At 39.4% G+C, this 27,087-nt stretch overlaps 1 protein-coding gene across 3 annotated transcripts in view; it reads left to right on the top strand.

Moving 5' to 3' along the window:
- The window catches only part of CCNY (cyclin Y), a 117,980-nt gene that overhangs the window by 26,560 nt on the left and 64,333 nt on the right, over positions 1 to 27,087 (top strand). The gene's annotated exons all lie outside the window — the stretch shown is intronic.

Raw genomic sequence — 27,087 nt, forward strand, 5'->3', positions numbered from 1 at the left:
CAGAGAGATGCAGCGTTCTTCTCCCGTGGCCCACCAGGAGGTCGGCTGCCTCACATAAAATTAAACGGCTTTTAGTGGTGTGCTGAAAAAAAAACCACTGTGCTTACTCTATTTCAGGCTTCACAGCTGAATCTCAGAAGTGAAATAGCGTTCAACCCACACAGCTCATACCATATGAATCAATGATATTCAGTGATATTGGGCTTTTTGATTACTGACTTAATCCAGAGCAGCTAGGTCCGATGTTCCTTACATTCCAGTGGCTGACCGCTGTGTTCCTGTGCTAATTGTTGCAAAGTGAGCATCAGCATCCTTACTGATCACAGATAGTTCTTCTCTCTACAAGTTGTGTTCCTAACATCTACTTTTGTATCCATAAAATTTGAGGTTAGTAGCTCATAAGGTGGGTTGCAAAGCTGCAGTTTGGTTAGGTCTTTCTTTTTACTCCTCAAAGTAGCAAATACAACCTGTATGCAATGTTAATATCCTACCAAAAAAAATACACACACACACACACACAAAAAAAAAAAAAAAAAAAAAAAAAACCCCAAAAAAACCCAGAAAACCCACTTAGGTTTTAAAATCTCCCATAAATTACCATGGATTAATTCAAGGTTGTGGGTTGGTTTGTGGTTTTTTTCCTTTGCTGTTGCTTTTTTGTTTGTTTTTAAGTTTTCATTCTCTTCCTGTTTTCATTCCTTCTTTTTCCACAAGTTTCTGTTGTCAGATGCTGTATCTGTTTGCAGTGTCGCTTTTGCTTGTGTGTGAGAGGAGATTCTTTGGAAACTTGACATATAAATTGAGATCCATGCTTTTAACCGTGAGTGCTTGAAGCTAATCTTTTAAGTAAAAGAAGGCCAGTTATTAAAGGTTTAACTATATTAATTATATTATTATACTGTTGTGTATGAGCAGCATGCTTTGATGTAGGATGCCAGTCATAGGAAAGTATTTGGCTTTGAAACAGCTCTTCATGCTTTAATGATAATGAAAGGCAAATATTTTTTGTTCTCATTTTTTAAAATGTATGAATACTATGAAGGCTGTGCTTTTACATCATCGAAAGCTCTATCTCATATGAGGTTTTGATTTGCCTTACTTGTAGCTAGATTTGATAATGAACCTTTTGGTTGGTTGGTAGGATCTATTTAAATATGAATGTGCAGCTGGAGCCAGGAGTGCAAACTTCCTTTGTATAGAGATTGGAAGGTGAAGTCAGGGAAGCACAGAGCTGCTTCTGCTGAGCAGGACCAGGACGTCACCTTCTCTTCTCAGTGTGCTGTTTCTTTATGCCAGGTGGCTGCTAAAGGATTCGGTAAGTGGTCTGCCTCTAGAATTGCAACATAAATAACTCCATTAAGACAAAAGGAAGAATAGAATTACAGCATCTTCCGTCCATTCATGGTGACATAATTTGGCTGTTACAGTTCACTCTCAATGAACAGTCAGCCAGAAAATTTCCGTGATGCCCTCTGCAGCCTGGGAATTTTTCCTCCTGTCCTTTCTCATGACAGATTAATGGCGGTGGGCTTTCCAAGAGCTGTGAAACAGATGTCGAAACGCAGCTAAGAGCAATGACAAACACTGCTTTCTGTGTTCTTGTTATCGTTGGATCTCACATGGTTTCAAACCAGGATGAAAGAAACTATGTCAATACAGCAATTCTTCCTGCTTGTGGTGGGTACTTAGCATGAATGTTGGATTCGTAATGTTTTTGGTATGTTCAGAGAAGTCTGCAAGAGCAACAGCATGAAGCTGTTACAGATGTGTGGCTGCAGAGCACTGGGAATCTTGTGCCTCACAGTCGTTAAAGTCCATGATAGTGTATTAGAGATCAAATGTCACCCGTGCTTCCCCAGCTTCCCTTCTCCTTCTCTGCTGAAGTGAAAAAACAAATGACAAACTTTACTGAAGAAACGAGTTCTAAGTGGACTTGTATGTTCAGTGTTTATGAAAAACTGTCATATATGGAAAACTGAAGAGAGAGCTCACATCTGAAGGTGTTTGGTAGTTTGAGAGGTTGCAATCTTGGAAAACACTTGGAAAGAAAACGTATTTTTTTCTTTAACTGCAGCACCTTTTTGTTACTGTTGGTTATTTTTCTTCATTTCTTCTCCAATGTAGTCTGTTCTTTACGTACTGTCCTTAGGCAAATATTGTCAGGGCTCAGGAAAATAAATATCGCCTTAAAAAATCATGAAGAAAAACATCCTTTAAAAGAATTCAGAACGTGTTCTGTTGTGAATAACATGGAATTTGTGTAGTTTCTTGATTTGTGAAACATCTGCATGTAAGTTACACTTATGAGCTAGGCAACCTAAAGACACTTTTATTCTTAGAGCCCATATTTAGTGTCTTATTTCTCTTAATGTGCATTAGAATGGGTGAGTTGTTATGTTGGAATACATCTAAAACAGGATGCTTCCAGTTGCTCACTTGCTTTGTAACTATTAAGTTCCAGATAATAACAGATGTGCTGTAACTTCATTTTTCACCATGACTCCATACCCACTTCGATTTTTTTTTCTCACTTTAATTAAGATGTAGGATTTCATGAACCATACAGTTGCTGAGCAGAGTTTTTTGCCATTTCCATGGGTCTGAGCAGGCACTGGCTTTGAAGTAGCGTTAGGTTTGGAAATGAGTATGATGTTAAGTTACCATTGGGGAAAAAAAAAAGCTACAGGGTTTACAAGCCATGCTAACTCCGTTCCTGAAACAGAACCGTGCCACTAATTGGTTTGCAACGATTTTGAGCGAGCCTGCCAACAGACGGTGCATTATTTAACACGTTGTTGCATGTCACAGGAGTCAGAGGCTCTTGTATTGACGTTATGGGATGTGCTGTTTCTCCAAATAAACCAAATCATTAGTTTGTTGTTTCCATCAATTACTTGAAATTTTGATTTATGTTTTAAAAATTACTACATTTCTGCCTTAAGAATAGGTTTTTGAACCTGTGTGGCAGAGTAAAATAGATCAGTAGCAAAAGCAGGGGAATGAACTGACTGGAAGCCTCTACTGTCTGTCTTGCTGTTTTATTTTTAACATCTTGAAGCCTGGCTGAAGTACTCACCCCAGCCTAGTTCTTCCCGTCCGGGATTTAGCACAGAGATGACTTGCTGCAAACAGTTTCACAGTTCACCACAGCTATGTATGTGGCTCAGATATTTGGATGCGTTCTTTCTTAAGCCCTCCCATGTGACATAGCAAGTTCTGATGTTTTCAGTGAAGGAAGTCCCTCTATCAGCTGAGACTGGAAATACCTCTGCTTTTCCCCTGTGTACTTTTCCAGCATACAGTTACATTTATAATATAGAAGATTACATGTAAGTTCAATTTATTTGATAGAGAATGATTTTGGGCAAACACCATCTTCAAATGAGTACAGGCAAGCATCTTGCCCATATAAAATATTTTAATTTGGTACTAGCCACATCCCAGCATGTATGCTTGTGTGTTCCCTTTTGTTCTCTGTTGTAGCAAAATAAAACTGAATTGAAGAGTTTACCCTTAGAACTCACTGAGACATTCAACCTCAATGTTCATCAGTAGATATATTGCCTTTAAAGTTTAATTATTCTCAGAGCTGAATGTAAGTTTTATCTAAATGTACTTATCACCACTTTCAGCTACTATGTAGATTTTATTGTGGCTTTAAAATGCATTATATTACATGCTGTGTATACAGATGCCCTGGCAATTTCCACATCATTTTTTTTTTCTTAAGAACTCAGTGCTCATCAAAATAACACCGTCAGTGGTTCTTGGGCACTGTGCTTTCTCACTTTCCTGCTCTGACTCCTCAATATAACCATTGCCAGAGTGGTGAATTATATTTTTATTTCCTAACCTTTTATTCCTTTAAGTAATTTATCAGTTTCAAATGCAATCATTAATCTTCCCTATCCAGCCCATGCACTGAAGTGCTGCTTTCTCCATTTGTGCAGAAGGAGCTGCCTGCATTGCATTTTTTCTCCCCTGACCGTGTGCTGCTCTGAAGGTAATAGCAGGGAGGTTGTCACATAGCACTGATGGCTAATTTAGTCATAATGAGGCTTGTCTATGCTATGGCTTGTGGCAGCCTGCACTTCGTATTGATGGATTATGTCTAGCAGGTATTACATAAAGCATTGAGAGCCTTGGCAGTAAGAAACCGGTCACATTTATTACTGTCTCTGAAAGCAAAGGGACCGAAGATTGTTTTCTAGAGTGCTTCTAAATGACTGTGAGGATGATGAAGGCACTGCTGACTGTGGGCTGGCAGGGCTGGCTAGGCGACAGCTTGGCCCTTTGGCCCTGCATTGTTTGTAGGGTGAGGAACGCTCTCTTGCCAGGAATCCCTCGTCTCATGCCCTGTCTTAGCCCTCCCAGCGCAGTGCTGGGAAGCAGATCCTGCCAGTGGTGTCTGGGGGTGCAGCTGTGAGCAGAGAGCCGTGCCTCTGTGCCAGTGGAAATTGTTGGCGCCGTTTGGGCAGTAAACAGCAGCATTTCTAATGGCCTGGTAAGGCACGCTGCCAGAGATAAAACAGGGTCAGCTGTACCTCTCAAGAGTGCAAAACACCATCCGTAGTGCTTCCTGCCGCTCCATTCTCAGCGGCAGTTGGGTGTGCAGACATGGGAGGATGCTGCTGGTATGTGTATACCAGAGCTCTACAGTGCTGGGGATCTTCCTCTTGTGTCGTGCGCTCACAAGGATGGAAAGAAAGCCAGGCCCTGGGGACTGCTTTCTGGCAAACTGCTCCATAGGGAAGTTTGGAGTTTTAGTGTTATTTCTGCCCAGTTCTGGAGGGAGGTTTTATTTTTAGCTGCCCTTCTGATTAGGTAGAATTTATTGTACAGTTAAGTGCTGCTACATGGAGATTACACAGCTGAAAAAAGGATAAAAAATGGGAGGCTCATACGCAGTGCTAAGTTGGTTGTTTTTTTGCTGTGTTGTTTTTTATTCTTTTTGCTACTTGAGATACTTTTTTGTCTTTCCTTACCAAAATTTGGTATAGTAGCATACAGTGCTGCTATTGTGAGCAGAATAGACAAGCTCAAAGATTCTTGCTTTTAATAACCTCCTGCAGCCTTATATTAGACTCTGCAGGAGCTCTGGGATGGATTACTTTTCTTCAAGAAAAAAATAAGCAACGCTTAGTACACTAGGTTTGGATAATGCACTCAGGTTTCATTTTAACAAGATGACTGGGGTATGGGAAGGAAGCATCTCTGACATCTGGCCTGGCTATGCTTTCTGTAAATACAGTTTTACAGGGCCGTGCTATAGATCAAGGCAGTATGCAAGTCAGATTGGCTGTGCCAGCTGCACCTTTTTTCTTTAAGAAAAAGAAGTTTAAACTATGTTCTTTTTTTCTTTAAAATAGATCATGATACATAACTAAATGCCCTGTTCTGTGATTCTGTGCTATCTGTAATATGGCATCAATTATTGTCCATTGATACTGTTTTTTAACATTAATTGCAAGTGATGGTTGATTATAGGTGGTTTCTGTGGCTTTCCTTGCCAACTTCACCTGAACTTGGAGTGCTTTCTTGTGATTTCTCAGTGTCACTGCGTGTTGCACTGCAGATGAGAAGGATAAGGAATGCACACAATCATGTGCTGTGATTTCTTTTTTTTTTCCCCTCGATTTGCCTGAGGCCAAGGAAGGACCTGAGAAATCCTTGCTTCTTTTGTGAAAATACTTATCTCTAATACATAGTGTTGTAGTACAGTTGCCTTTCTGGTAGATAGGTCAGATAGGCAGTGATCCCTGGGAAAGGCACAAGCTATGATAAACTCCATTAAGATCTGAACAAGTGCCTCCATGTCTTCTGAGAAATAAAATATATATACGCTCCATTACTTACTGTGTGGTATTGCTTTAGATCTTGCTGGGAGGTATAGGCTGGTTTATTTCTTTGACTGCATTAGCCCTTATTCCAGAAGGTCATTATGTCCATCCTTCCCTTGGCTAGCTATGAATTTTTGGCTGCATATAACTTTTATCTTCTTTAGGATATACAGGTTTAGTTTAATGAGATTCACAGCAAGAATTTAAAGAAGCTTTTCTTGTTGCTGGTAGTACTCAAAGGGAGCATATAGACAGGAGGGAGAACGACTGTTTACATGGATAGATAGTGATAGGACAAGGGGAGATGGTGTTAAACTGTGACAGGTGAGGTTTAGATTAAATATTAGGAGGAAGTTTTTCAAACAGAGGGTGGTGATGCACTGGAACAAGTTGCCCAAGGAGTTGTGGATGCCCCATCCTGGAGGCATTCAAGGCCAGGCTGGATGTGGCTCTGGACAGCCTGGTCTGGTGGTTGGCGACCCTGCACACAGCAGTGGGTTGAAACTAGATGAGCACTGTGGTCCTTTACAACCCAGTCCATTCCATGAAGTAGGGGGACTCTTCATCTGAGTGAGCCATAGTTATCTCCTTTCTTATTTAGGTAGATGAGCATAAAAGTATTTTAAGAAAGGTTCAGGATCTGAGATTTCAGAATTTCTCCTGTTTTTTAAGTAAGATAACTTAAACTGTATGTAGAGAATACTTGGCATAAAGAAGGGCTGACAGAGCCTCTAGTTGAAGTTATTTGAAAGGATGAGGGATGAAATGGCTTTTGTAGGAATACTGCCTACTAATTGTGCACTTAGCGTGGTTTTGATTGTGTATGGTCCACAGCCCAATATTTGCTTTTTCACAAGAACTGCCAATAAAGAGCATTTTACTCCCAAACTTGTCTTTCCTGTCAGGAGGAAGTTCTGGTGCTGTATGCTCATCTTCCTTGGGAGATGCTTGTCGTAATTTTAAGTCTTAATTATTCAAATGTTTTGTTAAAGGATACTCTTTATATTTTCTAGCACTTTCCCACACATCTTCTACAATTTACATAGATAGGAATTACCCTCAAGATATTTTGGGGGTTACAGCGTAGGAGGAAATTAACTCCTGCAAATTACTACATAATTAGATGCTGTTAAGGCACTGCAGTTTCTGTGGAACGTGGAAGACAATATTTCAGTTGTTGCATTTTTTGCTCTTTGATTGGTCCTATGAAATGCAAACAAGGTGTTCTTTTGGGCTTATTTGTTTTGTGTTTCCCCCCCCTTTGCTTCATCTCCCCCATTTGTTCTTAGCTGACATGTAATATTCTTTTTCTGTTTGGGGAAGAAGTCTTTGCTTCCACAATACAGATGCACATGAAAGCAAAATTCTTATTGGAAATGTGTTTACGGAGCTGTTGATTCATTATGGATTTCTTTTTATTGCTTGATTTTTGAAAAAATAAAGTATTTAACAGTGTAGATATATCATGTGTTTTTACTTTGCGAGGTTAATAAATCTGCCACTCAGGTTCCTGTTGAATAATTCACCTTCTCAATAACTGTATCTTTTGCATTTAGTTTATATAGTATATTTGATAGAAATACTTGCACAGTAAGATTCTTTTTAACATGTTTAAACTTGCAAACATAAATCCAATGACATATTATATGCATTCCCGGTAGTATGGGTAAAATGTTTCTTACAGTTCCTCCCCTACTTTGGCAGTGTGCTCCTATTTATCAATTTCTGTAATGCAGTTCCATAGCTCAAATTGTTACAGAATTACACTGTGTCAGTAGGGATCTCTTCATCTCAATCGCTGCCAACTACCGCAGGCCTATGGATTTGCTTGAATGTCCCATGGATTTCTAAGATTGGTTGACTGGATTCAGCCAGTGCTAAACATAGTTCCGCCTTTGTCTAGTAACATTTTAAATCAAATTATTATTATCTTCATTGGTCATCTTAGGTATGGATTTAATGCAGGTAGTTGTGTCGATGGAAGCTTGATTTTGATAATGAATTAAGTGAGCTTGTCCACTACAAAATGTGACCAGGTAAACAGTGTGTTACTTGCTTAAGTCTCAGCGCTGAAATCTGTATTTACTTCTGTAGCAAATGACATTCTTCCCCCTTATTCAAACCCGGATTATTTGAGCTCTAATGTGTAGCAAGAACATGTGTCTGCTTTTGTGTCTTATATATTGAGATACTGTTTTCCAGCACTGAATTACAGACCTGAAATTGAATTGGTTACTTTTAGTGGAGGATGCTCTTAGCGCTTTGTGTTCCCTAATGCTTCAGAGTTGATACTATAGTTAGTGGCTGCGTAGAGACAGAGATTACAGTTAGTGAAAGTCTTTGTGATGCAATAATACACAACAGTGTTGGTATATGTAGATCCTGTCATAGTGTCCTTTCAGCTCTGTGGAAAACCAGAGCCTTTTATAGCTGCTTTGTGTTGGACCTTGACACTTGCAAATTGGAATACTAAGTCACATACATATGCCTGGTGCTGAGGTCTTACCTATTTTAGCTAGATTGTCTTTTGAACTCTCGTTAAAACTGAGGGGGTTTGGTGGCTTCCCATGTTTCAGAATAAAATACAGGTTAGTACAGAAATTGATATTTAGAAATAATTTACAGCAGGGGGAAAAAAAGGCAATAGCCCCCTTTTTTTTTGTTGTTGTTTGTTTTACCTTTATGGGGGAATTTAATTCAGAGTTGCTCATGTGTTTGTATTTATGTTCAATTTCTAACAATTTTCATCATCAGTTTCTCCCTGACTAAATCACTGTGAACTGCTATTCTCTGCAGAGTATATGGGACTTGTAACTGACATCCCTAAATAAGTTCTTTGTATATTAATTAAAGGCCTGAGTAGACACTCGGTTCTGCCAGCTGCAGTACACTGGTGGTAGCAGGGCAGCAATGCTTACAGTGAGATTCTGAATGCTTTAAAGGGGTGAAATGGCCCTGGAGTGTCCCATGCTTAAGAGGCTGGTGAACCTGCATCATACTTTGTGTAAAGTGTTCTTCTCTGGGTTTTAATTGAAGTATAAGTGAAACCTTGCTGACTGAAGTACATGGAAACAAGAGAAACTATGGGGCCTCGTTTACTTCTGTCCTTTGTTTGCCAAGGAAATGGTGTTAACGAACAAAGAATTGGGCTGAGCAGTCGTGTGTCATGCATCTCTTGGAATCAGTGTGTATGTACTGCACTGAGTTGGTGTGAGCTGCTGGTGAGAGCTGCTTTATTCCATCAGCTGCAGTGGGGAAGGGGTGGCATGCATTCTCCAGTAATGGTACGTGTTGTGGGTTCTTTTTTTGTCTCCAGCTTGTCTCCAGAGAGAGGTGTGCCTGTTGTGGGCTTCCCAGAACTACGTCCTATAAACACTTGAAAAATGTTGAGTGCAGTCAGTGCCCTTTTTATAGGTTCTCTTTGTAATTGGCAGAAAGAAACGCCTGCTCATCTGTTTTGGGTGTGTTTTGTTATTTGTGCCAATATCTTCTGAGGTTTTTGAAAAATGAAGTGGTGGTGATATACTTGAGAAGCCTCTGCTTTGAGGCTGTAAGCACTGTAGGTGATAGATAGGTGTCTCTTTCCATGTGGGTTCCTTACAGGAGCAGCATGCATTTATCTGAGGAGATGCAATCTGGAGAGGCTGTGCTTGGGCTCTGCTGCAGGAGGTCACCTGCTTCAGGAAGGAGCTGCACGATCTGACAGCTGATTCTGCTGACAGAATGAGACAAAACATCTAGGTTCCCTTTTGGTGCCAGTTCCCATCTGAAAGTCCCTGCCCTGTAGAGTGGGGCTCAGCAGAGCCATCTGGAGAGAGCCGTGTGGGTGCTGCTGCTCGGCGTCATGTTGCCACAAATACCTTTTGAAATCTTTGCTTTCTGCTCCACTATGAGTTTTCTTCCCTTGAGCGTTTTTCCATTATTAGAATGTTAATAGAAAACAGTTCCTGTGCTCCCCTGCTGAAATGGCCTATCTGGAAATTAAATATGTTGTTCCTTCTTCAGGTTTTGGTAAAGAAGGCCTTCAAGTGAACTGTATTGTGCAGGTCAACAACATTGTCTGTGCTGCCTTGCCCTGTTTTTATTCAGAAATTTCACTGCTACCATTTGCTCCCTGCTTTTTGTAATGCTGCTCTATCTTCGTCAGGCTGTGATCTCTCCTGCCAGTTCCCTTGATATTTTCATCTACATATTTTTCCTTGAGAGGAGAATCGTTAATTCTTTATGAAGATTAAAATAGGCACCATGTATCCATGGATAAATTTGTTAGATTTCTTGCTATTGGTAGCTCTTCTACTTGCAAAAGATCTGAAATTGCAGGTTATGGTGTTGAGCTTGTTTTGTTCCTTTTTATAATTTCAGTGGCACAAGGCTCAATATTTTGCTTTAAAAACCTACCAAGAGAATTGTATGTATTTCATCTGTCTTATTTATTCACAGATGCTTTTCTTCTTATTCTGGGTCATTTAAGTAAAGGAAAACTACTTTAAATGTGTGTCTGTGGCGAAGATCTTGTTTGCTGTAGCATCCTATAGAATGAGCCATGTTGCCTGCAGGTAGCAGAGAGCTGCACAACTTCAAAGGTACTTACGGTTAAATATAAAACAGCAACAACAACAACAAAACATGGCAAATTGCTAATCTGGAAGGTAAAAGGTATTTGGTGCTGCAGAGTAGCATTTGGAGCCAGGCAGAAATGCTTTCAGAACCAGGTAACCTTTTGGATCAATTTATTAATGTCATAGGGCAGTGTTGAAGGCAAACTACAGCAGTAGCACAGCTTATTGCAGCAGTAGATCCTAGCTTACAGCATTGTATTTTCATTTTCTTAGACTACTGACATTTTTACTCTTCTTTAAGTGTACTTAATAACTTTTGCATGTTTTTTAATTCGCTCCAGAAACAGAATAAGAGTGGCTTATTGAAGGGTCTGCTGCAACAAGTGCTCTTAAAGGGAACAAGTGAAAGAACATTCGTTGGGACAGGGAGAAGCAGGGGGACATTTCCTTTCCCTCCTTTGGCAGTGATAACCTGTTTATTTATCTGCCAATAAGATGTTAAACACTTGAGGTTTCCTTCGTTTCATGGCCAGCGTGTGTTGTGGATACACGTGGGTGTGGATCCAGGTTGACAGAGCCTTGAGCTTCTGTGCTATCCTTGGTTCATACAATGATAGGATCATGTGAGTTGGAAGGCACTCTTAAAGGTCAACTAGTCCCACTCCCCTGCAGTGACCAGGGATATCCACACCTCCATCAGGTGCTCAGAGCCTGGTCCAGCATGACCTTGAATATCTCCAAGGATGGGGCATCTACTGCACCTCTGGGCAAACCTGTTCCAGTGTCTCACTGCCCTAAGGGTCTCAGCTGGTGTTTCCTTGTGTTGCAGTTTTCCACCAATGCAACCACTCAGGTAAGGCCTAGCAGAGAAGACCTGTTTGGGGAGGCACCATCTGACCCCCAGTGTGCAGTGTACTGACACACTGCAGTGTTGTTTGTATGCCTTTCAAAGGAAGTTATCTGAAATCCCCAAATCAGCAGGAATAACTCTTTATGTACTCTTTTGTAGATAGGAGGAAGAATGTAAAAGAAAAGCTGATATTGAGCTTCTGCAAGTCCCTTAAAAAGGAATTAAATGCATCTTCAGCAGAAAATAGCAGCAGGATCTGTAACTGTCAGCTGTTTGTCACGATTTTGGGGTCGCTTCAGTCTTGCTCCCAGTTTTTCCCACTGGCCCAGAGATGGCTTCCATGTTTGTGCAGAGGGATGTACCAGTGGGACAGCTGTCACTCACTCTCTGCTGCTGCTGGTGACCCGAAAACAGGGATGACAGTTAAGCCTTCTGAGATATGAACATTCCGTCAAAGAATTGTAGAATGTCTTGAGTTGGAAGAGACTCAAAGATCATCAAGTCCAACTCCCATGAAGAACTGGCTTGAGTTGGTGGGCAGAGGTCATGGCTACTTTGCGATCCTTGCAGCTTCTCAGTAAGAGAAGTCAGAATTAAACTTCTTTTGATGTTGTTTTACTCTGTTTAGTGCAAAAAATGCAGTGGACATTAATGTGCTCGTACGTATCTTCTAGTCTTAATAGTTTGAAGCCAGTTAGGCTTTATATACTTGTATTACACAGGGTAGTGCAAAATTCCCCATCCCTTGCCCTGCTGCATGAGAGATTCACAGTGCAAAAATGTTTTAGAACAGAATTTCTTTCTGATCTAAAGCTTACCTCTTTTAATAGCATTTAAGGTGTTTTTTTTCCCAGCTCTTATAGACGTCACTATATTGGCATAGGGTCAAGATTTATAAGCAAACATGTCAGGCTATAAAACCTTCTTTTTTTTTTTTTTTTTTTTTTTTAAATCAGTAACAGAATTATGTAGCATCAACATAGATCTAATAAAAGCTTAACTGCAAGTTTAATAACAAGTATTAGAAAGGTATGTTCCTGTTTGTAATGAAGGTATTGTGACTTTCTTTAGTCAGTTACAGGAGTCAGTGCAGTATAAGCAAACACTAAAATTGGAACAATGTATTCAAATACAGCAGTGGTGATTTCACAAGGGATACTAAGGTCTGTTCCCAGCAGAGCTTTAAACCTCATTGAAGTCTTTGTTCTTCTGTCTTTATAGCGATGTTTTACAAGCTTCTGCAAGTACATTTTTTTCCTTAGCACACATAACAACTTGTGAGCTCATGAGCAGCACATGTGATGCTCACTTCCCTCTTGTGCTGAGTGTGGATGTGTTGGCATGCAGAAGTGATGACAAAATACCTATCCCCATGACTTGTGTTTCCTAATGTTTTCTTTACTGAAGATTTTGGTATTACAATATACCCCACAAATATTCTGCCCAAGCATAAATTTTAATTTTGCCTATGCTTTGCAGTACAGAATGAGAGTTTGTAGAGCATTATTATGAACTTAGGCCTGCTGTAATTCCAGCCTGAGTTCTACCTGCCCCGCAGTTACAACAGAATCCTTGTAGATGTAGCTCTGCACTGTTTTCTTTCCCAGAGCAATTAGTTGTTGAGTGCATGCCTTTTAAATGTGCCCCTGATGGGTTCACAGGCTGTTTGCTGCCTGCCTGTGATTCCGCCTTGTTTGCACCACTAATTTGTGCACAAAGCAGAGAAGAAATCAGCAGCATAATGCGGGACCTGCAGGATTTTCCTACGCCTGTATTTCTGTGGCAATTTAATTTCTTTTTTGCCTTCTGTTCAGTGTGTACCTAGGGCTAGAGAAAAAGTCTTTGGAGACTGAAATAGAACAAAACTTATTCATCAAAAGCAAATCCTGCAGTGATAGATGCCTCAGAAGAGTGGATAGGTATTCTGCAGAAATAGCTATCACTCAGAGAACCATTTAGTTCTGTTCTTTTGGGGGAGCATAAACGCCGTTAATTTAGCCTGGTGTTTTATCCTTGTATCTGGAATATAGAATACTGAGAAATACTTTACTTCATTTTAGATCTAAGAAAATTGAGAGAGCTCTAAGAGAACAAATGGCAGCGAGTAGAAAAACTGACAAAGGCTTTGGACAGGAAAATTAAGATCTAGTGCTTTTCTGTTTACATCACTTGTAACTTGAATGATGCCAAGGGAGGCAAAAACCTGCATCTGCCTGCTCTCTTATGTACTTTCTTCTCCCTCCCTTACTACCTCTCTGATCTGCCTCTTTTGTCACTTTCCCCTGAGATTTTTAGTGCTGGTTTCTAGTACATTTAGGTCTTGGTGTGAGTGGGCAGTGTATGGATGGTGTATAGTGGCTCACATCTCTAGGCTCAGATGCACAGGAGGAGGGGAAAAACTAACAGAAGTGTTCTGGGACGGTTTGTGTGAAGGTCTCACCAAGAGAAGAAACCACTAATAAAATCTTTCTTATCATTTTATAGTATTTTTGAGGCTTGTCTGCATTTCTTGCAAAATGTGAATTACTACAGCTGCTCTGAAAGTAATACCTCTTATTTTATTATGTTGAACCACAACATCAGAGGTGCATGTTGATGGTATGGCAGTAGAGATTGAACCTTTCCACCAACATGCCATTAAATTTTGTTGCTATGTGACAAATGGCAGCTGAGGGGCAGTCTGATGCAATGGCATCTGACATGGAAATGCTTATGAGGCGAAGGTGTGGAACTGAAAACTATGCAGAAAAAAATGGCCCCCGTTGATGTTAATCGATGCTTGCTGAATGTTTGTGGAGACCAAACAGTGGATGTCAGCAAAGTGAGGTAGTAGGTGGTGCATTTCGGTAGTGGTGTGAAATACAAGCAACATTTTGGACAGCTGTGCACAGCCGTCACACCATGAAATTCTTGGACTCAGTGATCCTTATGGATCCCTTCCAACTCAGGATACTCTATCATTGTATTACATATATAGTGTTATATAAAATCCTACTAAATAAATAAATAAATACTGTTGTGTTCTTTGTATCTGTTGTAGTTTCCATGGAAATAAATAGGAGGCATTCCTTTCAGAGCAGCCAACATAAATGAAGCATATATACATTTTATTGCATCAAATGTTATACAAAATACAGTCAGATTTGGTACATGAAACGTCACTGTGTCACTATCTTTGAGATGTTTGTAGTTTGAATACACTCATTCACTTTTATTTGAGTTGCAGCTCAAAGCATCTGATGCACACTTGGATTTGGTGCATGCATTCTCCTGTCTTGCAAAGGACATATAGTAGGTGTGGGAAGGCAGCGGAGTTTGCTAGGGAAATCAGAGTCTGGGAGGAGGCAACGACTGCTGGGAGGAAACTTGGAGATGCTGCCAGCTGTCTGGGATGAATCTGAAAGGCAGTGAGGGGAGGGATTGGAGAAGCTGCAGACAATGGATGTAAGACAGCAATATGCTAAAGAAGGTTGGTGAGCAAATCCTCTTCTCAGCCCCACACTATTTAACTTATGAACATGGTTTTTAAGATGTATTCACAATATTTTTGCCATTCTATGAGTACACCAATAGAATGTAGTGGTTTATATGGTAAGGTTTGTTTTGTGGTTTTTGTTGGGGTTTTTTTTTTTTGGTTGTTGTTATTTTTGTTATTTTGAGGTTTTGTTTGTGTACATTGTTTGCTTGTGGTTTAATAATCCTTCAAATGGAGCCATTTGGCTTTGTCTCACTGTTACATTTGGGATAGCAGTAGGGGCTGGGTTCTTCTTTGTTCTATCAACTATGCAGGGAGGCTGTGGTGATTCGACCGTAATTTAGGCATAATTTAGCAAGATAGATTGAATGTGAGCCTAGCAAGGTGAGGGGTTGGTGTTTTTTTTGGTTTTTTTTTTTTGGGGGGGGGGGGGGGAGGGGCGAAGAGGGGAGGAAGTAATGATATATAAGTGCAGTTTAGTATTATAGTGTGTTTTCACTGTTCTCATGGAAGCCCCTTTGACGTTCTGTTTTTCTAGGCCGCTGGTTCTTCTTTAAGGTCCTTTATGCTTTAACATACTTTCCCTACATAAAAATCCTCTATTTTTGCAACTTCATTTCTTACACTGAAAACATGAAAATAATGTGGCCTTTCCTTATGAAAGCAGCCACGAGTTCTTGGGATGGTTGGAGCTTGCAGCCACTCAGCAGTTTGTACCATTCCAGGCATCTATGTGTCTCTCCAAAGCTACAAAGCCTCCCATCTCTTTCAGAGTCAATCACTGTGGTTCACAGCTCCTGTAGCACTATGCCTTTTCTGAAGCTGCCTGGCCCCTTCAGGTATTGCCACTTCACCTCTTGTGTGCAGTGGCCATTGCCGCTGTTCTTCTCAGCGCTGAAGCCTCTCCGAGAGCTCTACCAGTTTATTTCAGACTTGGATTTTGGTGCTGGAATAATGAAGATATATAGAGGTAACTCAGCTGCTGCTGAGTGGGCAGCCACTGATGAAGCTGCCTTCGGTTTGCTCAGCACTTACAGCTGTTTCTGAATGAAGAGGGTAAAGAAGGCATGGAAATGACGGGAATCTGGTGAAGAAATAACTAATGAGTGCTGAATGTTGAAGTTTGAGGTGTGGATAGAAGTAGTCTTTTCTGCTGAAGAGAAAACAGTAAATATAAAATCAAAACCCTTGGACGAGACAACTGAATGCAAAAAAAGAAGGAGAAACAACATAAACTTTAAAAAACATGTCTGGTAGAGAAAAAATTGAGCTCCTTGACTACAGGGAAGGAAGCTGCTATTCAACAAAGAAAGAATGAATGTTAATGTTACTCGTTACCGAAATGTTAGAGTTTGTTGTAGAAGAAAAGAGCATCTGATAAGTGAAGGAAAACTAGCACCAAGTGGAACAGGTTCATAGGAGTAGGTGTGCACATTCTGTCCCCAAATCTTTATCTTTTACCTGAATTTGTGGACCATTGCATATTCTGAATGCCCTCCATTTTGAGACTGACTACAATTGAGAACAGGAGGGAGAACGTTTTTGTGGCCTCACTGTGGTTGAGGTTTGTCCCACACTATTGTTTTTGTCAGAAAATATATCCTGTACTTTTTTTGAGCTGTACCTAATGCTGCCTACCCAGCTGCTGAAGAAACAAATAGGACTGAGTCTATCTTTGGAACTGATGAAATGTGGGGGAACTGGTGTGAGTGTTACTGAGTGGAAGTCTCACCTGTGAGGTGTCTTCTCCACATTGTAGTTGTGTGAAAGTATGGTAGTCATTTGTAATGATGAAATCTCATTCCTTTTCCATGTTTATTACAAGCTAGTGCACTTCTTAAACACAGTAGTAATCAGCACTTTATTTTGATGGCCTGTTAGCTGTTAACTAAATGCAAATAACAAAAATTCAAGCAAAAGGAAAGTCCATCCAAATTCTGAGGAAGCAGTGTGCTTTTCCAGAGTTTCTCTCTTTGTTGCCTTTGACTTTTTCTTTTTTTTCTTTTTTCTTTTTTTTAAATAATCATCCAGTAAATTTGTATTTTATATTGATACACAATTAAAAAGCAAATATGTGGAGTTTATGTGCAAGCTGCTAGGAACTATATGAGCAAGTTTGAAATTAGTTGCATTCTAAAAAGGATCCCCACTGCCTCTTCTCAACTATAAAAGACTATATTTGGCTGTACATGTGGCTGAGTTTTCCTGCCAGGGATCTTTAAGTAATTTAGTGATATGAATTCACATTTGAGGATAACAAATGTAATTTATGGTGGTTACCAGCAATGAGGAATGTCACTGACAAAGAGGAAAGCCAGATGCTATTAGTTAAGTTCTCCTCTGTCTTTGTTTCTCATTGCGTCTGGAGATTTTCTTAAGATAGATCACCTTCATGTCCTACAGGATCTGAGAACAAACATGTAATTGCTGTTCAGAATGAACAGTTGTACTAAACGGCCTAATGCAGTTTCCCTCATTTTTTTTTTTTAATTCAATCTGAATATAATTTAGCCCTCATCATAAAGATATTAGTGCCAAGGGACATATGTTAAAGGTTGTGAGGAGCACTTAGGATCATTTTAATCAGAGATGGGTTAGTTCCATTAAACAACTGAATTAATCTTCCTGCCAAGACACAATGTAGTGCGCTACATGCAGATGTATGTATGATGTTCCAAGACCAGCAAGTCTAATGAGTTCTCTCTTTTTCTTTTTAACTTAATAGATGCTTGTTCCTTGTTCCTTGCCCTGCTGTGCCCTGTCTGTCTCCCAGTCTCTTGGATTGGACAAAAAGCCACAAGTGCTGCCTCTGGACTGGAAATGACGGTGTGCTGGGCACTACCTCCCCTCGGAGCAGGCGGTTCTTTCTTTTGATGAGGTCCTTGATGTGTTGCCTATCCTATATCTGCCTACCAGCTTTCACAGAGAGTGCAGATGGATAGCACAGCTTTTTATTAAAATTGGTTCAAGTTGGCTGTGGGCCGTAAAGGTGTCAGGATAGAGAACTGAGTCATAACACAGTTACATATGCCTGATTTCCTTAGGAAGTTAACCAAAAATAGTACTACACATTCATATTTATGTACAAGTCCAGAAGATAATGTCCTAAATTGTCTAGTAAGCCCTGTTTGCAGACAACAAAAATGAGCAAGTTGTTACTTCTTTATTTGTCAATTTATAAAAGATTATATGTGATATTTCCAAACTAGCTAGTAAAAGTCTGTGTAGTCTCACACTTAGTTTTTTTTTTTGTTTGTTTGTTTTTTACCAAAATATATCCTATTGTTTCTCTTGCCCTTTTTTTGTCCTTCTTTCCATCTCTTTTCCAACTTTTTGTCTGTCTTTCCTGGAACCTGGTTTGTATAGTAAAAACGTTAATGAATGATCTGCATATGCAGAAATTATATAAAAACTAAAATATGTGAAGAACATGTATGAAATAGTAAAACATCCCATAGGGAATGTATTGCCTATATAAAATACCATGTTATTATTATTTTTTATAAGTACTACTTAGGTATTTAGGGTAGGTAGCATACTCTCTGTGTCAAGTAGTGGTTTGCCAAGAGGACTAAGCTTCACTGAATTTTGATGAAAAGACAGGCTGAGCAGCACAGAGAGAAAGAAAATGCTGCAGGTAGTTTGTACCACTGCCTGTTTGTGTTGCCCAAATCCAGGGACTCTGTGTGTGCCTGTACCTGCTTTGTTGCCAGCATGGATCAGAATCTGTATGAGCAATGGCCCTCATGCAAATGGTTACATTTCCACTGAATTAGATTTTTTTGGTCTAATTTCTTCTATTAAATACCTGCTAGTTAACAACTAATTGAAGATTGGTGTCTTCAAGAGCAGCTTTACATGTATGGTGTAGCACTTATTAGAACTAAAAAATAACTAAATACTGTGTCAGAGACAAATGCCTAATTCTGGCACTTATTTCTAAGCACTGAATATTACCTGCATTTTGCTGTTATAATTTTCCTGTTTTGTCAGTGTCTGTGGTATAATACTAACAGCATTGCTGGCTCTGCTGTGCTCCGAGTGGATGGGTCCTCAACATAGTCAAAAGGCTCCTGTAGATGAAGTAAAGCAATCTTGCAGCTGCCTACAATGTTCTGCATAAGCAAGTGTGGTTTTTACTGGAACAAAACTCACAGTGCTGCTCCTTATATAAGGAAGAACTGGAGATGGGACCAACAGCTTAGCTACTTGATTTATCTGGTAAACACACAGTTGTAGAAAGAGAGCACATGTTAATGGGTTTGCATATACAGTGCTGAACTGTTCTGACAACTTCATGGGTTCTGTTCGTTGTAGGCAGGATGACACTAGGGAACGTTTGGGTATCTCAGTTGGAGTTGAGACTTGATTTACTTGGTGTTTATTCAGAATAAGGATCTGTGTAGTTACTTAATGGCATAGGATGTTTTATCAGTTAGAGACGAGTAGGTCAAGTATTTTGGAGAATTGTGTCATTTACTGTGTGCCTGGGAAGCTGACAGCCACATAGCTTCTGTTGCTTAAAACCCAGAGTTGATGTCCTGTCTCAGAAATACAAAGCACAAAATATTTGTTCTTAAATATCTTATTGCACCCAATAGGAAGAAAATGCATATATTTCTAGTTCTTTCATTTTGAATACAATAAATAGATAATCCAGCATGAAATCAACTATACAGACTTTTTTTCAGGGCTGTGTGTGCAATGGAAATATGAAAATTTGCTTAGCAGGAAATCCAAAAAAGGGACCACGTTTAGAAAGTAAGTAGTGGTCAACTGCGATGTATAGTTTCTGTTGTTCCATTTTTTTTTTTCTACGAGCCAAACAGAACATCACATTTCTTGAACATGTTATGAAACAGATGGGCATTGAGCATTCTCTGTATGAATTGTTATAAGTGGTGCATTCAAAAAATATAAACATTTAGAAATTGAAAACTTGAAATATAGGAAACGTCAGGAGTTAAAGCTGCCTTTCAGACTTGATTTATCTTGTTCTTGCTCTTTGCCTCCTGTTACATGAATTCCATAACCAGGCTTTTTCCTGCATTAGTCAGTGCTGGTTTTCACATAATGGATAGCTTCTCAGCATTTTTTTCTCATTTGTTGTTTGCTATATAAGCTCAGGCCTTGCTCTTGCTATCCAAATCTTGCTCCAACATAAGTTATGCAGAGTGCTCCTGGATTCAGATGTTTCTCATAGATTTTCAGAAACTTAATGAGAACTCATTTTTCTGGGTATTTAGCACTGTCTAGCAATTCATGTTCTTAGCAGTGCTGCTGCTGATAGTTGAGGGTTGCAGCTCTGGATTACTCTGCCACTCTTCTTGTCAGACCTTGAGACGTGTTGGACATGTGGAGTGCACCTAAGATTGCCTCTGTCAAGTTTATGCCTAACAGCAAAGAAGCTCTCTTTGGAGGTGGAGGAAGTACTTTCAGCCATCATGTAAAACTGTTTTCTCTTCTTACAGTCTACACCTTGTTTTGCTCCCATCAGAGGGAAGCCTTTATGTGTGTCTTGCTCTGCAGACAGGCAGGGAGACGGGAGCTTCCACAGAAGGTGGAGCAAGAGGGATTGAGGGAAGAAATAGGAGGTAGAGATGGGAACATATGTGACTCACTCCACTGGGAATATACAGAAGTCGATCCCTAAGTCCGATTCTGTTTAGCTATAACAATTCTGGAGCAATAGTGAAATGAGTAATTGCAGTCCTCTACTCAGCTACTACCTTGCAGGATCCTCAAATGAAAAATGAACGTATGTGCTGCTGGGGAGGAAATAATCAATAGGGAGCGGCTGATGAGCAAGGTTAACTTGGCTTTTCTCTTCAGTTCTGGTGTGCCAATAGATAGGAGCCAAACCAAAAGCTCAAATATGTTTGTGAAGATTTATGAGTGCCTGGGCACATACGAAAATAATTATGAGGAAGGGCTGACCTAGGACTGCTCAGGCTGGAGAGCACTGACAGGGGATCTTATAAACAATTTTTACTTGAATTGAGTTGTGCTTGTTAGTTCGAGTCAGAACCTTTTATGAAAGATTTTACTTCTCATTGTTTAAGTAATTTTTTTTAGTAAAAACCTCTAAGATCTTAAGAGGAATGTATGTGTGCATGTGTTTATTTGGCAATTTAAACAAGTTAGCTTCAACATTTTACTTATTTGTGACACTAGCTTCAGTGACTAGCACATTTGTCTGAAAATAAGGTACGCATCTTGAATGTTGTGTCCACCTCATGTGATATACAGGGCAGTGCTGACAAGCTGCTTTCAGAAATTTATCTTCAAAGGGTTCATGAATTCAGAAAGCTAACAAAGACCAGATAAATGAAAATGACCACATTTATATCCCTTACAGGTTGTGTACCAATACCCCCATGTGGCTGATACCATTAAGGCAGGGTACGCATAGAAAGACTGCTTGAAGAGACTGTCACAGAAGTAGTTTATGAGGATTTATGAAGGTAGTTTATCTCTAGCATGCAAGTAACACCTGAATTCTTGAAAACTGCTTGTTAACTGTGAACTGTGTATTAATAGTTTCTTATTTCAGAATCCCTTTCCTGATTTGTGCCATAACTGACAACAAGAAGAGCTTCCATTCTGTAGTTGGAGAATGACAGGGGTTGGTTCAGTTGGACTTCTCTGTTCTGGTGAGAATGTTTCTTGGTTTCTTGTCTTATTATTTCCTATAGAGAAAACAATAATTTCCATAGTGGGTGGGCTGCCCAGAGAGGTGGTGTAGTCACTCAATCTGGAGGTTCAAGAAACATTTAGATGTTGTACTGAGGGAGATGTTTTAGTGGGAAATACTGGTCATTTGTGGACAGTTGGACTGGATCATCTTGGAGGTCTTTTCCAACCTTGATGATTCTATGATTTTATGGTAGGATGTAGGTAGAGATAGGAAGGAAAGAAAGGCAGAATGCAGAGGAGTGTCCAGAAATCTTGGTTATCCCCCTATTGCTGACCCTGTTCTTAGTAACAAAACCAGTAGAATGGAAGTTATACATTGCAATGTATTCTTCCTGCTTGAAAGCATTCGTATTGTGAAACAGATGTCTCGACTGCAGTAATGCAGGCCTCTAAGTGAAGACCTTTCCAGCTTTTATTAGCCTATTGTTGGAGCATTTAAGAAAAGAATGCACTGTGATATGTCAGTTAGCTGTCAGCTCAGGAACCCTTCTGCAGCATCCTCTTGTGTACTTCAGGGTTCAGAGCAAAGTGGATGAATGTTCTTCTCTCTAGAGTGTCTGATAAGTCAAGGGCAACACTCTTGAATTTATGTCCTGAAGCGTGACACTTACATTTCTAGCGTAGCATTCGTATCTGTAAATGTTATTAGCTTCAGAGTATTCCATCTGCCTGAACTGTGCCGTATTTATTTAGTTCAAATAGAAAATATGTCAATGTGATTATGATGGTGTGCATTAGGAAATAAAATTGATTTTGAAGCTATGTGAAAATAGGAGATATTAAATGGAATTGTGAAATGACCTCATAGGCTCTGTAAAATGACAAAAACTTTCTGGCCAGTCCTATTGGTATTGGTGCAGCATACTGGTTCATGTTTGCTCTGTGTATGAACCAAGAATACAGTGGGATAAACCTTAGATGTTACTTAGGTGTTTCTGCTTCTGAATGAAAACAAATCCAGGTTGTCTCCATTTAATTTACTTTTAGACTTGGACGCATTATTAATTTTCCTTAAAACAACAGTCTTTCAACAGTATGCTTTACTTTAGAACAGAACTTCATATTCTGTTGCCCTTTTTTGACAAATGTGTATGGTTTGGCAGGGTCTGATTAATAACATTTATTTATGGTATTACAGAGTACCAAAAAAAATCAGTTTTCTCTATGGAAAATAACTTCAGGTATTAAACTTTTTCATAAAAGTTATTACTGGTATATATAGCCTTAAAATATTTTAGTAATAACAAAAGGAAATAATGAGCTGTAATTTGAAATATTTTTGTCAGGTTGCTGAAGTTTAGCTCCTTCTGGAGAGAAGAATTGCAGGGAGAATAATGAGGTAATGTTTATCTGTATGATCTTTAACGTTTCAGCCTGTGTGTTGAAGGAATTTATTTCTTCGTACTTGCATTCTAGATTTCAGTGCAGCATTTTCTTAGAAGCAGAAATAGGTGCTGAAAGATTTTCCTGGCACTAAGAAGAGCCATGACAGGCTTTAAATATAGTGAGCCATGTAATGGGGTTTCTTGGCAGCGCCAGGAGGATGAGTCAGTCAGTTGGTAGTCCAGCGCCTTGTCCTGAGCAGTCATTTCAGCTTTGCACTGCTGTTCTACCCAGTGGAGAGTGGCCAGGAGCAAAGCTTTTAATTGCAGCAAGGGAAAGGGCAGTGTTTTGTCATTTGACTTTTAAGTCATTGCAGCTTGTCCTTACTAGAATGATGTTAAAAATGAGTTAATAGTGAAATGCTTGATGAGAGGTACAAGACTTTATTCTTTCCCCTTCATTTGCTGCAATTTGCTCCCAACTGGCTGTGTTCCCTCTGCTGTTTCTATACGTTGCAGACATTTGTATTAATTTTCCTCTTGAGTTGTCTTTGCATGATTCATGTGAAAATCAAAACAGAATGCCCTCCCCCTGCTGTTTGTTTGTTTTAACTTCATGTACTGTTGTTCCTTGGAGCTAATAGACCTGTGGGAATTCAAGCAAGATGAAAAAGGGTTTGCCTAACAAGAGGATTTTGCCATTTAAATTGAAAAATCTTCTTGAACTGACTCCAAGATCTAATGCTAGTCCCATAAAAAAACCCCAAGGAGTAGAGACCATCTTTCTCCAACACCTAAATGTTTTAAGATGTTTTGGTCTTGGAAAAAGATGAAAATTGGTCAAAGTGCTAAAGATAGGAAGACAGCAATCCAGATATTCTTAACTGATTTTACTGACATCTCCCTGTGTAGCAATACTGCCACAACATATGTTTTTTATGGTTTAAAAATAGAACTATTTGCCACTCTCCTGGCAGAGTCACTCATGCTGCTGATTACTGTAGATTAAAAACAACAGCCTATTCTCTAGCCAGTGCTGCAGTATCTCAGAATTATGGAAGAATATCAGTTCATTTGGTGCAAATTAAAATTAGCGGGGGATTACTGTTTAATTGTGCAGTACTGATTGTCGTAGAGGAAGAATTTGAAAAGTGCAGTAGAAGAAATGAGGTTCTAAACAGCAGGGTTTGTACTTTGAAAACAGGCATAGTTAGAGGTCTTGTGTGATGCTATTTAAGCATTGCACTTCCAAAGCAGTGGCTTCTCTATACTAATGATGAAAGTTTAACCTTTCTTACTGTTATCCCACAGCATTTTTCATGGCTGTATTTTACAGGAAGTGATTTCCTTATGGGAAACCAGGGAAAAGCATTTGGAAGATTTACACTCTCTGCTGTACCTATTCTGAATAGCTGTCTGCTTCACTAAAAGGCTAAAAATGAAGCGTCAAACTGTTAACAAAAATTTTGATTTTGCAAAATGTATTTTCTAGTTGATAGTGGCATAAACGTTTAAATACACATGTATTTGCTTGTTCTGAAAACCGTGTTATGATCTTGAAGCTACATTCCAAAGAATATCTCTCAAATTTAAACAAAACCTAGAAGGAGCTAATAAAAAATGAGAAGCAATTTAGTAGAATCATAGAGTGGCCTGGGTTGAAAAGGACAATGATCGTGTAGTTTCAACCTCGCTGCTGTGTGCAGGGTTGCCAACCACTAGACAAGGCTGCCTGGAGCCACATCCCATATAAGGATGTATCTTAATCCTTACTGAAGTAAGGATATAGGAGACTTACCTCTCAAGGTGTCAGCAGAAACAATTATGCTTGATTAAAAAAGAAATATATATATTTGAAACACTGTGCAAGCACAATTAAAATTTAAAACAGTGTACGTCATGCTCTATTTGCAAGGAATTGGGAATTTCAAAGAAATGCACAAAAAGTGTTAGAAATGTATGTCTGGATAAAGGAAGCCATTTACTAAGAATGGCAAGAAAGGAAGAGTATAAATGTATTCCTTGAATTCCTTAAGGAAGAAGGTGCAATAACTACTGCTGAACTGCTTCCTGTCACATTTTCCTTTACAATTGTAGAACTAAAGATTTAATTTTCTTGGCTTTGTTCATAAACTTTTCTGTTCTTTTGAATTGCATTTGCTTTCTTAGCTCTGTTCTATCAATGAAAACGCCTTCTGCACTTTGTAGAAGCAGCTAGTGTTGACTCAAACTGGTTGGATGTTTGGCCAGCAACTTGCCTTACTTGATCTGCTTTCAACTTTTTTTAAAGCATTGGTTCAAAATGTAAGGGAGAACTTAAACACCCTGAGGCCTAAGCCTCTGACAAACAAAACTCCCAGGCTACTCTATCTTTTAAAAACAAACAAACAAAAAAGGTTATTGGGTTATCTTCTTTTGTTCCCTTACTTTTCTTCCCATTCATCTTCCCTTTCATTTTGCGTAGACATCTGCTGCATCTGTGACCGGGATAGAGCAAAGTGTAAGTTAATTGCAGAGCAGACCTTCGGCAATCCAGAGGATCTGGTGAGATTATTTTATTCACGGACTATTGGAAGTAAAAAAAAAAAAATTGTTACCAAGCAGCAGTCCCTCATATTAGAGCTGTGTTAGCACCTGTATTTCTAGACTTCCTTCATCTAGCATAGAACAAGAGCAGCTTAGAATCTTGCTTTGACTTTTCTCTGTTCTGTTATTCTGCATTCTGTTCTCATTTGCACCTTACCTTGAATTTTTGGCAAGATCACGGACTTTTCTTCTTGCATCTCTTTTTTGCAGCGGACCTTTATGAGGTTATGCTCTAGAGCCCTTTTGCAGAGCCACAAGTAATTGCCTGCAGCAGCAGGATGGAATTTCCTGGAGAAATATCTATCCAGGATACAGCTGCTAGTGTAGCATCTACTCTGAGTTTGTTCCAAATACAGTTACCTGCTGTTGTTTGGCACCTTTCAGTCTCAGAAATTTATTTTCTACTGACCTGTATCTGTTTACTAGATAATTTTTTCTGTTCCTCCCCCCTCCCACCTCTTTTCATTTGAGGCTAGAGGACTTGTGAAATGCTGTGTTTGCGTTTCACTATGCAGAACGGAATCTTCTGGCTGATTTTCTAGCCCATAAGGACTAGGCAGTGTTTAGAGATTCTCCAAATGTTTTATTAGGCTAGGAAGATGTGATCAGAAACAACATTCAGAGGCTGTTGGTGTTGGAAAGCATTGTAGAAGGAGGTACCAGGGTGCATGCTTGTGTGGAATGGGACGTAGAGAAGGAGGAAGAATGATGAAATACATACTTGGTTGAAACAGCAGGGTAACGATGGGTGATCACTGGCGATGCTCCTTAGACAGACTTATTTGTACTTGGAGTAGGGGAAATAATCATATCTGTTGTAGAAGGAGTGACTTTTGAAGAGTTTCCTCACATAATCCTTTTCAGTTTTAGTTTTGTTTACTGAGGCTCAAGTAACAGCAGAATCCTGATGGAAGGGCAACATGCCACAGCATGAGAGAAATTAATTTTTCCAATACTGTGATAATTTGTCCACTTTCCAAAATAACGTGTATATATGAATATCTTTTAGAATATCTATGTCTTATATAGAATATCTTTCAGTCTTTTAGATTAATCATCTCCTTGAAAACAGAGCAGTCCCTTAGATGGAGGATAGCAGCTGTGTGGACATCGGAATTCACCAGTAAAGTTGAGAATGCAAATGCTTGCAGGAGTCGCAGAGGCAAACTACAGAACAGATATTCCATGACAAGATCATGCTTAAAGGTCCTCCTTTGGCCTAAGTAGAAATCAAATAATAATGGTAATATAGGTTTATCTTTTAATTTAAATTCGATCAGTTTTTACCAATAAATGACGTGAAGTTTTTGACTCCTTAGAATCAATAAAAGCTTGAGATAAGTGTGTGTAGATTCAGTTCTCTGTGCAGTGGTCTGTTGTTTCGTGTGCCTGTATTGCTGAGTTCCTTCCCGTATGAACAGAAGATAGTTGAGACTTGGGAGTGACAGTGATGAAATGAGAAAGTGGGAGATAAAATGGGAAAATGGGAATTAGATCACATGAATACAGTGAGCACCAGTGGAGAGCTTGGATTGCTGTTAATTGTCATTTACACAAATGGATAATATTAGCTGCTTTCATAAGACCTCCTGTGTATTGTTTGCTGATGCATTCTAACTTCTTTGAAAATTCTGTGCAATTTATAAACTACACAGGTTATATGTAGCTGGTAAAAAGTTGCATTCACATCCTTCTTATTCCAGGAAATACGAAGTTAGCTTTAAAAAGGCTGTTGGTGGTGTTAATTTTTTTTTTTTTT

This window comes from Centrocercus urophasianus, unplaced genomic scaffold (assembly GCF_019232065.1).
Source record: "Centrocercus urophasianus isolate 14NV4802_14NV808 unplaced genomic scaffold, USGS_Curo_1.0 seq_16, whole genome shotgun sequence".
Taxonomy (NCBI): Eukaryota; Metazoa; Chordata; class Aves; order Galliformes; family Phasianidae; genus Centrocercus; species Centrocercus urophasianus.